This window comes from Sylvia atricapilla, chromosome 4 (genome assembly GCF_009819655.1).
Source record: "Sylvia atricapilla isolate bSylAtr1 chromosome 4, bSylAtr1.pri, whole genome shotgun sequence".
In the NCBI taxonomy this organism is placed as follows: domain Eukaryota; kingdom Metazoa; phylum Chordata; class Aves; order Passeriformes; family Sylviidae; genus Sylvia; species Sylvia atricapilla.
Window position 1 is genome coordinate 66,599,500 of NC_089143.1, and position 16,377 is coordinate 66,615,876.

The 16,377-nt window shown below is 39.3% G+C and overlaps 1 long non-coding RNA gene across 1 annotated transcript; it reads left to right on the forward strand.

Moving 5' to 3' along the window:
* The first annotated feature begins 15,312 nt into the window (after positions 1-15,312).
* Positions 15,313-16,176, forward strand: LOC136359979 (uncharacterized). Its single transcript, XR_010743396.1, has 3 exons — positions 15,313-15,417; positions 15,890-15,960; positions 16,119-16,176. It is a non-coding gene; the product is annotated as an uncharacterized lncRNA (long non-coding RNA).
* The last annotated feature ends 201 nt before the right edge of the window (positions 16,177-16,377 follow it).

A 16,377-nucleotide genomic window follows, 5' to 3' on the forward strand; every position in this document is an offset into this window, starting at 1 on the left:
CCCCAAGATTTGAAGTTCTCCTCAGCCCCAAACTTGTAGATACTTTTCTAAATCTCAGTACAGAACATCTTCCTTTAGTTTATACTTGCTGTTGAATATTTAAATATTTAAACAGCCAGCTTTGTGCAAGTTTAAGGTTTTCTTTTCATTCCTTCAGATTTGAACTGTACATAGCTAGAATTGTGATTTAAATTAATCCAGTGCATTTCAGGCATGCCAGAAAGAGGGGAAATAGATTTCAAACTAAAAACATCCATGTTAAACTCAGTTTTGAATGAAAAATAATCTTTTGAGTATTCAACTTGCACAGTTTATCCAAGTATAGAGCAGTGGTGATGTCTGTCTGCTGGGTTTGCATTTTGAATGTAAAAACTCTGATTCTCAATTACAATTATGGCAGATGTAAAAGCATCTAAGAAACATGAAGGAGATGACAACCCCAAGCAAAGGAATTCCATCATCCTATCATGTCTCTGCTACAATCTCCTAATATTCATCCTTGGGCACTCTGTTACTGGCAGATGATATCATCTGAGTACATTTTTCCACGGAACATGCTGCTGTGCTGCCCAGGAGCAAACAGGATAGGTATCTTTCCTGGACACACTTTGCTCCATTTGATTTTCTTGCACTGACCTGTACTTTGTACACCTTCTGTTGAATTCAGCAAGTGCCCACAAGAAGCCCATGAAGGCTGACTAATTAGGTTATTATGCTTTTCTTAGGTAGGTAGCAAGTTTTGTGGTTTTATGAAATCTCTGTGAGGAAAATAATTTCTCCTAAGGTTTGCTTCCAAGGTAGCCATACAAAAACAGCTTCTGATAGTAAATTTGGAATTAAGTCATAAAGTTATTTAACCTCCTACAGCTGCTAAAGAAAACAAACCATGTAGAGTGGTTTCTGATTTACTGTCTTGCAGGAAATCTCATGCTAATTTACTAAAGTTGCTTCAGAATGAAGCAGTTATGCTTGGTGAAACATTTGGAGTGTAACCATCCTGCATCTGAATCAGACTTTGCCTGTCTTGTAGCCCTCTTCCCCCTCTCCCTCCAGCCTGACACACATACCCAGAGAGTTGAAAAAATAAAGATGACAATTACTGATTAGTAATATTTTATCTCTAGTACAGGTCTGTGGGGAGCTGAGCTCTGATTATGATATTCCATATTATTTCTGTTTGTGAGACAATTTTGCCTTTAGCAGCAGATTTTGTAGCATATTCCTCTAGCAGGCATTTAGATAATTACTATTGCAATCTCGGTTTACCCTTCTATCTCATCAGAAAATATATTGATATATTTGGATAATTAATATGTTATCAATATAATTATCTACTTTTGATATGAGAGTCCACAGTAAAGGGAACTGTGCTGTGCAGAAGAAACCCAACCTTTACCAGCAAAAAGAATTAGTACTATTAAGACTTAAGTAATCTTGGGATGCAAAGAATGTCAAGCAAAACGTTGTACAGATGTTGAAGAAATCTTATATGGCGTAAGGAGCTCAGAAGCTTGTGATTTCATTTGATCTGCACTGGTGCTGGCTAGAGCCCTTGCAAAAATTACACATCCATTTAAAAATTATTTTGTCCTTACTGGAATTCAGCTCTTGGTGGCTTTCCTAGATGGATTGTGGTTGGTGTGTGAAACTTTCAATAGCATGGTCTAATCAATACCATCAGGGTCAGCATACTTCCCTTATGCCTCTTATGTTCCAGCTGAGGTTTGAGATTATTAATGGGTACAGTTCTCTGGAAACAACTTGGTAGTTATTTTCTGAACTTCCATGTGATATGGCTACTTCTGAGCTGCATTAACATTTCCATTTCATTAATCATTGTGACCTAAGCTGGGCAGGTCCTTAGGCAATTTCCTAATTATTTTCCCTTTTTTCCCCTCTTCTCAAGTGCTTGATCTTGGAAAGTAGAGGCATAAGAGCTGCTTGCATGTTAATGAAACTCAGCCTACTTTCCCAAGGGAGTGTAACAAATTCAAAATCAAACTTGATTTTTCATCTTTTCCACTATTGAGGACTTTGAGTAACTTCTGAACAGTGTTTCACACTGACACTTTGTTCCTAGTCAGTGACTGTTTTAGTTTTAGTGCATGATATCTGGCAAAAAGATGTTTCACACTCCTAATTCCAAGCATAAAGAAATTTTCAGATGGCACAGTGATTTTAGGAAGGAAAGAACAGTGTTTTATTGGGGAAAAGGACTACTCGGAAAGCACAATCCCCAGTGTGTTGTGGGCGAGGGAGAGTTACCTGAAAATCTGGTAGATGGGAAGTGAACCTGGAAAATTCTCCTTGCAAAGAACATTCCAAGTGTTTGTCTGTATTAGGGTTGGTAGTCCCTTAGCCACAGGAGCCTTTTCATGCCATTCCCTGTTGGGGTTTGAGTCCGTGTGCAGGAGTTAGGAGTTCCCAGTTCTAGTGATGAAGTACAATTTAAGAGATAAAACTCAGTTCCAGTGCAAAGCCACATATGGAGGCAGAGAGAAAAAGGTTTTTGAAGCCCAAATGGTTTTGGGGACAATGAGGAATAACCTCACATTTGCTTTAGATGTTTTTTAGGCTTCTTATTCTCTAAGATTTCTTGTAAATAGGGATAAAATCTTATTTATCATAAAAATATTCCCCAAAACTTGCTGAAACACTTTTCAGGCTTGTTTGCAACATGAAGTTAATTGAGAACTTGTGAACTGGGCCCTTTTTTAAAATGTTAAAATACTTGTTTAAAAATCGTTTAAATACCATTTTTAATTGCATGACACCACATTATTTTTATTATCAACTGCTTCTTCAGTTAATTCACTTATGAAAAATTCTTCTTTGTAAATTCAGTAATCTCTCTTCAGACTGTTTTATACATGTTCCAAAATTTATTTAGTCACCCTCAGCTTTTGAGTTTTAATTAGATCAAAGCTAGAATCAACAATACACGCATGGCCTCATGCTAACTTTTGTATTAATTGTCAATTCTAATTTTTCTGACAGCTGCTTTGCTGTTGAGCAGATGTTTTCATTGAAGAATTCAGTAATGCCTAAACCCATTGATGGGAGTCCTAATTTAGTTTCATTCATTTCAATGTACATCCACTTCTCTCTCTGAGTTTTGTCAGTGATAATATTAACACCAGCCAATTTTGACTTTTGCAGTTGATTAAAAGGATCTGAAAACCACCAAGTTGTATCTTGGGATAAGTAATTCCAAAGGGTACAATATAAAGTTTACTGATAACTGTTTCCCAAAACAAAAAATTTTATGTGTTATCCATGCTTCCAGGACCTCTTGTGGTGTGTTGAATGTTTTTACTGCATTAAGAAATAAAGGAAAGAAAATTTATCTTCCTCACACTTGGAAAATGAGAGTGTCTACAGAAAGTGCAGGGAAAGCTTTTTGCTTTGCTAACTCTTTTAATTCATGGGAGAAGATCTGAGCCAGTTCCATATCACTTTGAAGAAAATATTATCCCAAAGGACAGGTTACACCCAACCTGATTTTTTTACTCAGATCCCTTTTCATATAATTTCTCTGCCTTAACATTAGAACAAGGATGTGCTCTGAACTCTTCTGTTGGACTCCTAATAGAAAAGAATACTTAGAAAAGGCTTTAACCTGATTTTCCAAGCACGCGTACTAGAACCAGTAAGAATTGAGACTTCTCTGACTATAGAAAAACAGAAAAGAAGTGCATGAGTTATGTTTGCGTTAACATGAGGAAGAAAGCATTTTTAAGGGAACTTAGTAATGAAAAAAACAAATCAAACAAAAACCAGAAAAAATTTAGAGGAAAAATCTTTTCCTGGGTCTTCATGAGCTTCAGACATTTAAGGAATTACGTAAATGCAGGTTTTCACGATTCAGAGAAAGATTTTGTTACACAGGAAAGATTCAGTGAGAGGGAAAGGCAGATCAGGAGTTATGACTTCCATTGAGACAAACCACCAGTATCACAAAACAGTATCACTATTTTGCTTCCTGATGGCAAGGCTGAAACAAATCTTCATGGTGGTTTGTCCTTATGTGGAAAAAATTCCCAATACTTAATGAGGCTGACTTCAAAAGAAGTAGCTGTGGCCTGACCATGTAAATATTTGCTGTTTGGGGAGTTCCTCTCAGAAGAGTAATCTTCATGTCATGACTTCCAGTGCTTTATTGTTGTCCACAACTTTCTGTACTCTGATCATTTTGTTTAAGTGCACAAATGCTTTGCAACAGGCTGTGATTGCTGATGCAGTTTTGGTTTTGATTGGGATAGCAATGTTCTTACTCAGTTCCTACCCCTCTTATTGAGCCCTGGACTGAAGAAGCCACCAAGGCAAGTCACCACAGAGATCTGTTGTGTTTACACTTTGTTCTAGGAATAACAGCATTCCTGTGCTCCAGCTTGACCTCCTCTAGCATCCAAAGCTGGGAATTCGAGACTGGGAATGCAGAGAGAGGCTTAGAGGGCATCTCATCCTATAGTCTGCTTTCTGGGCTGTGCTCCTGCTCAGGATGTAGATGAGCCAGAGCTCTTGAGTGTTTTTCTGGGACTAAGGAAATCAATATGTGTACATGTATATGTGTCTGTGTGTGTTTATGTCGATTTGAACACAAATATGGAGTTAAATGTCTTCCTCACATTAGCAGAGCAGCTTTGCCTGCCTTCTTCATCATGCTCCCATATAACTTTGTGTGCAACAAGGAGGAGGAGATTATACAATTACAGCCCTGGGAAGCATCCTGAGAGCTTGCCAAGCAGAAGAGCAGTTGTTTAATATTACCTCTGTTTAGAAGCAATTATATCCAGGAAAATGTAATTCAGATCAGACCCTTCTAGAGCTTCTCAAGTTCCCTGTTAACTGTTTCAAAGCCAGTCAATGCATCTGTCATCATTTGCTATTGTACTCTTGCTATCACTGTGCTGGGCAAAATACCAAAACTGGGGAGATGAGGGGTGGCATCAAGGAAAAGGCTTTGAAATGTGGTGTTATTTGGAGTGCTCAAACTTTTGGTCTGTTTGGTTTCAAGCTGTAGTGAGGAGGTTCTGTGGAAGCAGCAGGCAGCCTTGAGGAGGGGAATGGTTAGGAGGAGGCAGGGCCCAGGTGAAGTCACCTGGGAGATGACACACAGGTGAGAGCCCTTAATCCACTTTGGTGGAGTAGAAAGACTTCAGCTGGGGGTAAAAAGGAATAGTGTTGTTTTTGAGGGAAGGTTTAGGGCCAAGGGCTCTTTTGTGTTTCTTGAGTGGGTTGTGGGAGTGGCACAAGATGCCTGCCTGTACGGCTTGCAGTGTTTTTCTTCACATTCCCACTGCTTTGGTAGTTTTCTACTGTGCAAGAATCAAACATTTGCACTAAGAACAATTGTTCTAAGTTGATACTTGTGTAAGAAGGTAAATCCTATGTTCCACCTTTTGTGTTTGTATCTGGGGAAGGGTGGTTCCTGCATGTGTTTGTGACCATTCACTCTGAATTCTGTGGTTGTAAAATATGAGGATGGTTGAAAGATTTAGAGGTTTGAATGACTATGTTTTAAAACCAGAGATAATGAAATAAGCGACAAGCTTATATAAGAATATTTTCCAGTTAATCATAAAAGCGATTAGAATTTTTTTCCGGTTTCTACTATTTTCTAAGGGTTATTTGAAATATCATTAAACTATTACCGTTGTTGTCAAGCAACAGCAGCTCCAGTAGCCTGCTCCACTGCTGCCTTTTGAAGGGAGAAAAACTCACAAAAATGCTGCACTCGTGGGGAGCTGAAACAGCTATTTGCTTTATGGGGGGTAAAAAGAAGGTGGGAGTCTCTGGGCTTTTAATTTCTAGGTCTGTTACCAGCATTACATGGGAAAATGCCAGCTCCAAGTTGAAATGTAGTAGCTTGAAGTCACAGATCCTAATTGTGTACCATGCAGCTGAGCAGGCAGTGTCCCTCACCCATGTGAAGTCAAAGCTCCAAAGTATTTTCTAGAAATCAGTTGCTTCCTTTGGAACAGAAAAAAAAAAAAAAAAAAAAAGAGAGGAATCTCAGTGCTCCATTCCATCTTGTGGATGGATGACACAGTGATGTACGAGGCTAGCCCTGCTTTTGCCATTATAAATTCCCGGCAGTGGCAGGGAACTGGAATGTGCTCTCCACAAGGCAGGCAGGCTGCCCACACTTGAGCCTGGGAAGGATTGGGCCCAGAGTGGTGTTTTTGCTGTAGAACTTCTGCAGCTCTCTTTGGCCTAAAAATATTTTCCTTTTGTAGAAAAAAAACTATTATTAATAAAATTGGAACTGAGCTACAGTAAAAAAGTGTGCCTTTAAAGATATTCCAGTGACCCCATTGCTTTAAATTTAAGATAATGAGAAGACTTTAGGTGGGAAGATTTTTGCTAATGATTCGAGGTGTGTGTGAGTAGGGGTAAGTAATAAAGAATCAGAAAGGAGTAAAGAAGGAAAATGAAAAGGAAATGAAAGGTGAGATTTGGCAGATATTTTGGGAGCAATGGAAGAAACAGACCTTGGGGATGAAGAGGATGGAAGGAGAGGAAAAATGGATTGCAAAGAAAGGAAGAACAAGCCAAACCAAAAAACCCTGACAGGCTCATAAGCTTTTCTGGAGCAAGTAAAGAAATTGACATCCTAACTGCATAGAAACAGTCTTAATATATATGGCATGGGGTGGACCTGGGATGTTAGGAGTGGAATTGGCTGTGTTGAGAACCATCCTGTATAAATGCTTCCATCCTCACTGAGAAATTTAGTTTTTTCTTGTCTATCCTGTTCTTGCTATTAGTTAATTTTTGTTTTACGTCACTCAAATTTTTTTTGGTTTGTGTCGCTCATCAGGTTTTTTCCACTGCTTATATCATTTACAGCTATCACTGAAGATGGCTAGGTATAGTCTAGTCATGTTGGTGGAGAGCCTAGGAAAATACAACTTGATTCTAAAGTATCTATTTTTTCTGAAATAAAAAAGCTTAGAGGAAATGGTGAATAATGGAATAAATCACGATCTATTAAGAAGACTGTTTTACTGTCAAAGCCCCCCCCAGACACATACCACTAACAAGATTGGTACGTGGAGAACTGTGTAAACTGAGAAGCTGCTTTCCTTCAGTGGAAAAGAAGGATATGCACTGAAGCCAGCTTGACATTGGCAATGCACAGTGCATCATGCAGTAATTATTGTACTCAAAGCCCCGCTACAAAAATCTAGTTTGGGTAACCTGTCACGTGGAGTGACTGACTGTGATTCAGCAGCCCTGGCCTTAAAAGGGAAGCATGTGGGAAGATGCTTTGCTGTTATTTCAGGCTAAGGTTTCAGGGAGGGATGTGAAATGGTGCCAGGCTAGATTTTGGTAAGTCATCTTTATAAAATAAAATGTGGGGTAGATTTTTTTTTTTTAATATCTTCAGCAAGCTCTGCTTCAAGAGCCTCAGGTGGCTCAGGGATGGTACTCCTCCTGAGAAGACTGCTAGGAGCCCAAGTCCTCGCCTGCCTCATGGGCCTTTTGGTTTGGGAGGCCCAAGCTGTTTAGTGTCAAGCCTGGAGACCGCCTGGGATCCAGCAGCACCTCCCAGGGAGCAGTGTCCCTTCCAGTGCTGTGCCCTTTCATCCTGGATGGCTTTGTCTTCCATAAATTCCCTTCTTCCAGTGTGGGGTCTCTGAAACCTACTTTAACGAAAAAGAGGGCTTGTAGGAGTTGAGCAAAATCGGGTTTGGTTTGAACTTTCAGAACTTCTGCAAGAACTTTAATAATTCAATCTTTATCACTTACCTAGGTGTATGTCGTAAAATCTGTGAAGCTTCAGGGGCAAATGCTGTAGATTTATGTCCCAGTCTGCCACTCATCACTTTGAAAATGAAATCCTAACTTGCACTTTTGTTTTCTTTGCAGCATTTTGGTCACATTTACTGAGCGTAAGACTACACTCTAAGTGAAATCCATTATTAACAGTTATGGCCAGTGAATGGTATGGAATTCTGTAATATATTTTGCTATGTAGGGTGATGCATTTTTTATGGTGAGAGGTCTAGTCTGTTATTTAATTTAGAACTAATTAATGATGACCACAATACCACGTGTATTCTCACTTCCACTTTTTTAGTTGAATGGAATTGTATTGAACAAGGGCAGGGACTTTTAACACAAGAAAAGGAGAACCCTTTCCTAGAGGCAGGGCCAAGACCTGTGCAGTTCTGCAGCTGATCCATCTCAGACTCCATCTTTGCCCTAAGACAAACAATGGCAAATGTGTTTGGAACACAAAGGATTGTTTTGATCAAGGAGAGGATTTAACATAGAATGTGCTTGCCATGTTGTTGTAAGAATTGCTGGAGATACTCAGATACTTTGATGAAGGAAGGAATGCCAGATAAAAGATACCCAGTGATTAAAGCCTGTATGGGATCAGTTCGTGAACAGTATTTTCTTGATGTAAAAGTCTTGATAATAAAGAATATTCAGTGCAGTTTTGTGGGATGGAGTTAAAAAACAAGTAGTCATCATGTAGGAGAAAAATGTAGAAGCTGAGCTATATGTTGATAAAACACAGTCAAATGCTCAGAACCCATTTCCTCCTGCATCCTTTGATTTATTCAACTTTAACGTGCAAGTTCTTAGCAACCACACTTTATCTGATGAGATTCATATCTCAAACTCATTTCAAGGCAAACTTGTAGCTGCACAGCAGAGGTCAAGAATCTCTCACCTAAATAACTGAGTGGTCTTGCAAGTGAGATCTCCTCTCTGCTGCACGTGTCTGTGCTTCCCCTTGTGCGTGTGCTGTTTGGCTGAGTTCAAAAGGAGATCATCAGGGAATAGTGAAGAACTCAAGATCAAAAATGGTGTGTTAGATAGGGCTAAAATATAGAGAAGTATCAAAAATGTATGAGATTCTAGAGAATTTAGGAGAGGTTTGAGCATCACAGTGTTTGAGGAAAAGAAATGGGAAAGAGGATGGAGTTGCAGGAGGAACCAGGAAATGGTCTCTTCTTTAAAAGGTTTTAGGTCCAGAGAGTTATTGTATGTACATTGTGCTGGGTAGGCTTTTGTTATTCTCCACTGGATGGACACTGACATGTACATTGTGCTGGGTAGGCTTTTTGTTATTCTCCACTGGATGGACACTGACATGGAGTCAATTGAAGGTGGGAAGATAACTGGGAACGTGGAATGAGAAGAGAGGAATAAATGTGTGCCTGTAACTCCCCTTCAGCCATGCTTTGCTGATTGTTGTAGTACCAAATCCTGGTACTGATAGGGAAATGTGCACAGTGTAGATAAGCATGTCCAGAGTTTTATACAAATAAAATAATCTGGCTTGTTTTTAGCATATGGGATTTCTCTAGCTCTGGTTTTCTCTAGCTCTTTTTGGTTTTTGATCTCACTGAAAGAAGCTAAAAGATAATAAATATGCAGAGGGAGACATGAAGTAAGGAACACCAGGAAACTGAGCAGAGTGGAACAGGTTTGCCTGTCTGAAGAGTTTTCTGTTCATTAAAATAAAATGATGGCTTGATCTTACTTCCCTGAAGCCAAATTCTTTTCCACTGGAATTAGTGAAGAGGTTTTTCTGAGTACATGTGAGGGGTGAAGCACGCTGTCTGCAAAAACATCATTTGTCATTTACTGCAGTTCAAGGATCAGAGACTGCTGCTATGTACCAGAGTGAAAGTAAATGGCTTAACACTTGCTGAGCTTAAAGCCCAAATCCTTTAATCTTATCATGCCAAAATACATGTAATTTTCCCCTATAAATTCAGTTGTGGTTTTCTGTGTGCTTGTTGCATGGTTACATCATCATGGTTAGGCATGTTATAATGACAATTCAAATGGCAGTGCTGCCTTTGGTATCAAACATCCCCGTAGAAGAAAGATGTAGTTTTTATAATTGGGAGGCAGAAAGCACTTTCTGAACTCATTAGGTAAAGTTGTAATTATCTTAACCAACCATCAAGCTTAACTTGATGAAACTCTCTAGAAAAACAGTCTGAGGAGTATGTTGGAGTATGTTGCTAGTGACTTCAGAGATTCTGTTCTCAGGGATAAAATTCTATCATCAGGTAAATGTTTGTGAACTCCTCTCTAGCATCCCTATAGGCAAAATATATTCCCATGCTTTAAACTATTAACCTCCCTCCTATTTTTAAAGACCTTTGGTTGCTGAGTTTATAAGAGAAGAAGGAACAGTTAGGAAAACAAGCAGAGCTTATTTTTCCAATGTAACAAAAATTAGAGCTGTTGTCTGCAGTTTTAACCAGAGGCTCTCATGTGTCTGTTTATGTGAGATTCTCCAAACTTTTGTGGTTTCAGCGAGCAAAAAAAGAACCTTAGATTTTCAGATTTCTTTCAGCCAAAGAATACGATAGCATCCACAGGGGCAGGGGAGCAAGCCATGAAAAATAAGCTTCTGTGAGGCTTGGAAGCCTGATATAATTTTTCCCTGTCAGAACCTTTGGGGTTGTATTCTGCTTTGCCTCGCACCCAGTTAAATCCCGTTGGTTTTGTAGTTTGGATGCTTCCGGTGTGAGCCACATGAGAGTGTGGCCATTTGTTTGGAAATACTCAGTACTGAAGAAACTGGGGATGGTATGGTTGTCATGTGTGTGTCACTGATACTCCAGGAAGTGCTACATTTCATCAAGTCTGCTTAGGGAACAAGAAAATGAATTCCATTATTTTAGGAAAATACCAGATGTTGTCGTAATATGTCACAGGCTTCTGTCACTGAAATGTTTTTTAACAAGAGTGCTGATGTGTGGTATTATGCTGATGTTGTACAAATAACTAGATGTCAGCCTCCATATCCTTAGTAGACTCATATCTGTGGGTCTGCTTAGCTATTAGGAGTTATTAAAAAAAATATATTCTTTTAAAAAGGAAGAGGAAATAGGAACTTGCTGAGGAAGCACAGGTTACAGTGTTCTGATTTGAATCAGCAGGAGGGAATTCAGAAAACCACAACAAGGAAGGACATCCTTTTTATGGGGAATGGAAGGACATATGCTTGCCTGTTCAAAAGTTACTGCTCTGTGTGTGCATAAATGCACATTACCAATTATGACCAATATTGGTTATGTAAAACACTTCCCCTATTCTCACACTGAGAGGAAACTGCCATCATCATTGCAATTCCAAGCTTATGTAATTTGATAATTTGAAAGATTGCAAAATGGGCGTGTAAGGTGCATCAATCTTCCTTACAGAAGAAAATTCACCATAACCTCATAAGTGGAACATAGGACATTTGAGACTGCATGGATTATAATACCGGCACATAGAATATATTTAAATACTTGGACAGAGAATTGTTAGGTGATTCATACTTGCAAAAGAGATTCCCTCCTGCCTTTTATTATTGTTGCAGCCATGGTGCTGAGGCTTGCTCTTGAGATTTGAGTACTTGCAGAGAAAAGTAGTGCTTTTTATTTAGCTGCTTTGGGTGAAAATCTTAATATCTAATGACATTTTTGGAAGGTGGCAATTTGCTCTACTGAGAATTTTTGGTGGGGAACTTGGCATAACCACTACAAATGGCAAGGAAGTGTTGTTGCTATGGCATCACCTAAATGAAAGGCTCACGTTTTGATCTGAAGGTATAGATCTGTGAAAATATTTGAATGTAATGCTTCTCTTGAAATTATTGGCAATTGTGTCTTTGTTCCTTTGTGCAGCTAGTCCTGACAGAATGGTAGAAAGAGAAGTGGAACTAAAGAGGAAGAAAAAGGGAAAAAAATGGGAAATGAATTGGTGAAGAGGCTCAAATCAGCATTTACCTGAAACCCTGGCAGCTTTTTGCTGTCACAGGTGTGTTGGAGACTTCACAGTACATCGTTGTAGCTTTTGCCAGATAATGCTGGCTGTGCTGATCTAGTTCTCTTGCACTCCTTCATGCACCTTCCAGCATGGTGCCACTTGTCTTAAACCTTATCTCTAAGATCCTCAGAGTGATGATTAACCTTTTCTGCTTTCAACTTCTCACCCAGAACCTGAGGCAATGCAGCCTTTTGTCTATTTCTGCCCAAAATTCTGAACATCACAACCAGTGGATTAAAAGGAATTGGACCTTTTGTTCAGGACTAGAGATACAACTTAATCATTTTAGAGGGAAGTTAACTTTTTTATAGATTCTGCAGTTCATTGTCTCTATCTGAAGAACCAAACTCCATTTTAAGGCCTAATTGTAATTTAAGTAGTCCAATCTTGCTGACATTCTTGTGTGACTAGAAATCACATTACTGGTTGTTGTCCTGAAGCAGTTGCATCAAGGAAAACTCCTCGTGTGGGAATTTTGTATTGTAAATAAATTACATAGTCTTCTCCAAAACTTGGTTAATCCTATCTTAGGATTAATAATAGGAGAAATACTATTCAGTCAGGGAAAACAGATGATCTCAGAAGTGGAATCAAGGTAAACTTAAACCAGGATCATATTACGAGTTGGTTTTGGCTTGAGAGTTGTAATTTCAGGAAAACAAGGGAGAGAGAAGAGCCTTGGACCCTTGCTACATAAGTTACAAATCTCAGCAAGTGACCTTTTTATTTAATTGAATCCATATAATTTGAGAAATTTGCTTTGCACATATCTCCTTGGAGATGGTCTCTTTACACTGCATTCCCCTTTGACCTTAATGTAAAAAAACTCCACAGACTGAAGCTAAAGAGACAACACTCAGGCTGGATGGGCTACTGGGAATGTTTTGGGAATTACAGTGAGGTGCATCTGAGGTGCTTGGGTAATGTTTTATTTGTGGTCAAGACAAGCTTCCCTGTTATTGCCAAGAAAGATTTGCAGTTTTATATTTGTTTTCGTTTTTCATTTTTTAAGCTTTCCAGAATGCACATTTTAATCCCTTTGGTAGAGTTTCAGAGAGCTGCTAAAACATTTGAACTTCATCTTTCCTTGGTTTGCCAGGCTTCACTTAAAAAATAATGTGGTGAACTCAATGGCATTTTTGACTTCATTCTGTTCCTAACTCTGAACTCTCTCTCTCTCTTTTTTTTTTTTTTTTTTTTAGGAAGAAAATATTTTTTAATATATATTTTGGTATGATTTTTTTTTTAAACTCAAGTTATTCCCGCCTAGCTAGTTTTCAATTGTGGTGCTCTTGTTTCTGCTCTGAGGTTTATTAAGCAATGCTTTATGAAAAACAGTAGTGTGATCAAGGCTCTTCATGGAACCCTTGCTCCCTGTAAAGATGTCTGCAGTGCTGTTTCTCCATGCTTAATGTGTAGGAAAAGGCTCCACAATTTAAATGTTGCTTAGGTCTGGATTCAGTACCCTGTATATTCAGAGCAGATCCTGCCATGTTTCCTCTGGCTCTTCCTTGAGTTTGGTCACTTATATTTTTTTACATCTCTCTGAGAGGTTGGGAAATGCTGGGAGAAAGTGTGTAGTGAACATGATGCTACTTCCCAAAAAAGAGTTCTCAGTCACTGGGAGTTCTAGTGGCCATTGGCCCGAGCAAGACTGCTCATTTTCTCTTGCGAAGATTGTCCTGTTTCTGTGTGGTGTTGGCAGAGGGAAAGAGTCTGGAGCTGGCTGTGGGTATCCTGAAGCAAAACCTCCACCAAAACCTTCTGCATTTTGGGAAACTGGAGAAATACTGTCACACTGGATTTTGTTAGAAATTTTACTTCTACCATGGAAATCTGATGTTTCCACTGTGAAAAAGTGTTTTCTCTAGCAAAGATGACAACAACCATAGTGCAAATTGAACTTGAGGAACTTTGCTCTTGTGAAACAGTTCCACCCTTGGATCATTTAATGCTTTGCTCAGCAGGAGCTCATCTCAGAGACACCAGGCCTTTGGGAAATGGGCTGCTGCCGCTATGATTGGATCATATAATTTCTGATGTTATTGATGTGATGTTGCACTTAGGACCTTCACAGCCAAGGAGGGCAAAGCTGGGTTGGTTTTGTAATAATGGAAGGTAGCGATGTGATGTCCCTTACAGTAGGATATTGCTTAGAAAGAATTACCTTCTTCCCTATACAGGCTAAAATGGATCATCCAGTGAGTGTTTTTATAGCAGTTCTGCTGTTACCTCCCATTTTCTTGATCTTCTCTGCATTTCTGAGCCCAGTCTGACAGAGCTGAGCAATTTGGAGGCAATAATGATTACTAATTATTGACACTCACCATCAGGCATGGATAATCTTGACATGGCACTCATTTTTCTCTTGCAATAGTCTGTTCTTTTGTGTTCTGTACAACAGAGATTTTCATTCAATCCAGTATGCCATCTATTTTCCTGATTTATCTTTCATTTTTGTCCTTACAATTTTTCAAATTGCACGCTTTTGCAGGTAAATCCAGTTGCAGGGAAGAAACGGGTTTATTTTGTTAAAAAAAGTAAAATTCATTAAAGTTAAAAGTTTTCCATTAAAAATTTTATTTCCCCCCTGGACTTCTAGCTGGAAAATAAATATTTTTTTCTTGGACTAAGACTTGAATTAGAGGGAACTTCTGAGTTTGAACCAATAGAAATTTGTTGGTTTCCCTGATTTGGTACATAAATTCAGTTCCTTTGTAGGACTGTATTTTGGAATATGTATCCACTATTTCTGCCTTCAACTTTAGGGCCCACAGAGAAGAATGCAGGCGCAGGGTCCTTCAGCTGCAATTTGCCTCTCCAGGGAGAGAATTCGAACTGTGCCCTTTTTACAGGGACACTGAGGATGTTACCTGTGTTTCTGTTCCCAGCTGGTGAATTCTTCCTTTTCTCTTCTGGAATTCACCAATAGCTTTTGAACATTAACAGGTTTTTGGATTTCATTCAGGAGGCAGTTAGCTTCCCAAGTATTTCCTCCTCACTTTCATAGTTTTTGAAAGAACCTTCTACTCCCCTTTCATCACCCTGCAGACAAATGGTTTTGTGGTGTACTGTAACAATGCTGGGACCTGCCAGAAAGAGGAGCTTGATTTGCCAGGAAGTCAGGCATGCAGGACATGGCTGTAGGTCCATTTTTTGGGTTCAGCCCTTTCAACCACCAAGCTGGTGAAGGGGAGCACAGTCTAGGTGCTTTCAGCTCAAAAGGGGAGTCATCTACAGCACGAAAAAGGTTGAAACTGCTGGGAAAAGCGGGAAGTAGCCATACAGGGCCAGACCAGACAGTGGGCAGAGGTGCAGAATTGTGTATGAAAATTATTTGGCTTGACACCCTTGTGTCTTTCCCTACCCAAATGCTTTGACAGGAATTTGCGTGCTGCTTGTATTACAGTTGCACTGACTGCTAGAAGACAGTGTTGAGTTTTTTTAAATATTTCCTCAACCATGTGCTGAATTTCGACACTGTGGTGTAAACTTATTTTAAATTTTATTTTTCGCATATTTATGTGTATATTTTTCTTTGGCTTTAGTCCATACCTCCCTGAAGTTCCAATTTGAAAGTTTATCTTCCCCTGTCCATCTTGCCATGAGCAGAAAAGTCAGGTAATCAGCATTTTCCAAGTATTACAGTGTCAGTAACAACTTGTAGGCAGTAGATGGCACAGGAGAGGTACGAATAAACTGAGAGCAGCCCCTTCTTACGAGTTTCGGCCTGTGTCTTTAAGCAGTTTAGGAATACAAATAACCAAATTAGGAAGGTTTGTATCTAGCCTGTAGAGTGGCTGTTATGCTTGTTAACTTGAGTTTTTATCCTAGATTAACTCAAGTCTTTGAATTGTAAGTAAAATACCTTTTCACAGTGGGATGTTTAGAAAATGAGTTTTCTCCTTACGTTGTACTGTCTGCTAGGTGAAAACTAGACACTGTATATGCATGGAATAAAAGTTACAAGGATCATATGCTTATGTGCTTTTCATCCTTCATGGCTTTCCCAATGAGTGCATGCTGAATTCTTGTCTCTGTGTCAGGAAACAAATCTCAGGAGCATAACCTTACACTGCTTTCTGCTTTGCAGCTCCCGAGGTTGTGATCAAAAGCGTTTCTCGGTTCCTGTGCTGTGAAACATATTTCCCAGGAAGCGAATAGGTATTTCTAAGGACACCAATGCTTGTTTTATTTCCTTTGATTGAGAAGTGAAATTGTACAGTGTAAACAAGGTTCCAGGTACTGGGCTAATGATCACAAAAATACCTTCATCTGTTCCTTACAGCAGATTTTTTTTTTTTGCCTTTTGGTTTGTGCAGGGGAAAAAGCTTCGGGAAAGTCCTGGAAGGGGGAAGTCACAAGGAATCACGATCTGTCACAGTTCTCCTGTGTAGGGTCAGGAGCAGGGAATTCATCTCACTTCTGCTATTGACTTGATGTGTGACCTCGGGCAAACCATGATTCCTCTGTGGGCATTGCCCCTTCTTGCCTTTCACCGGGCTGTCAAAATTTTGTCATTCCAAATTGTGTAAAATGCTGCTGTTCTGATTTGATACCCTTTTCATCTATTCACTGTGG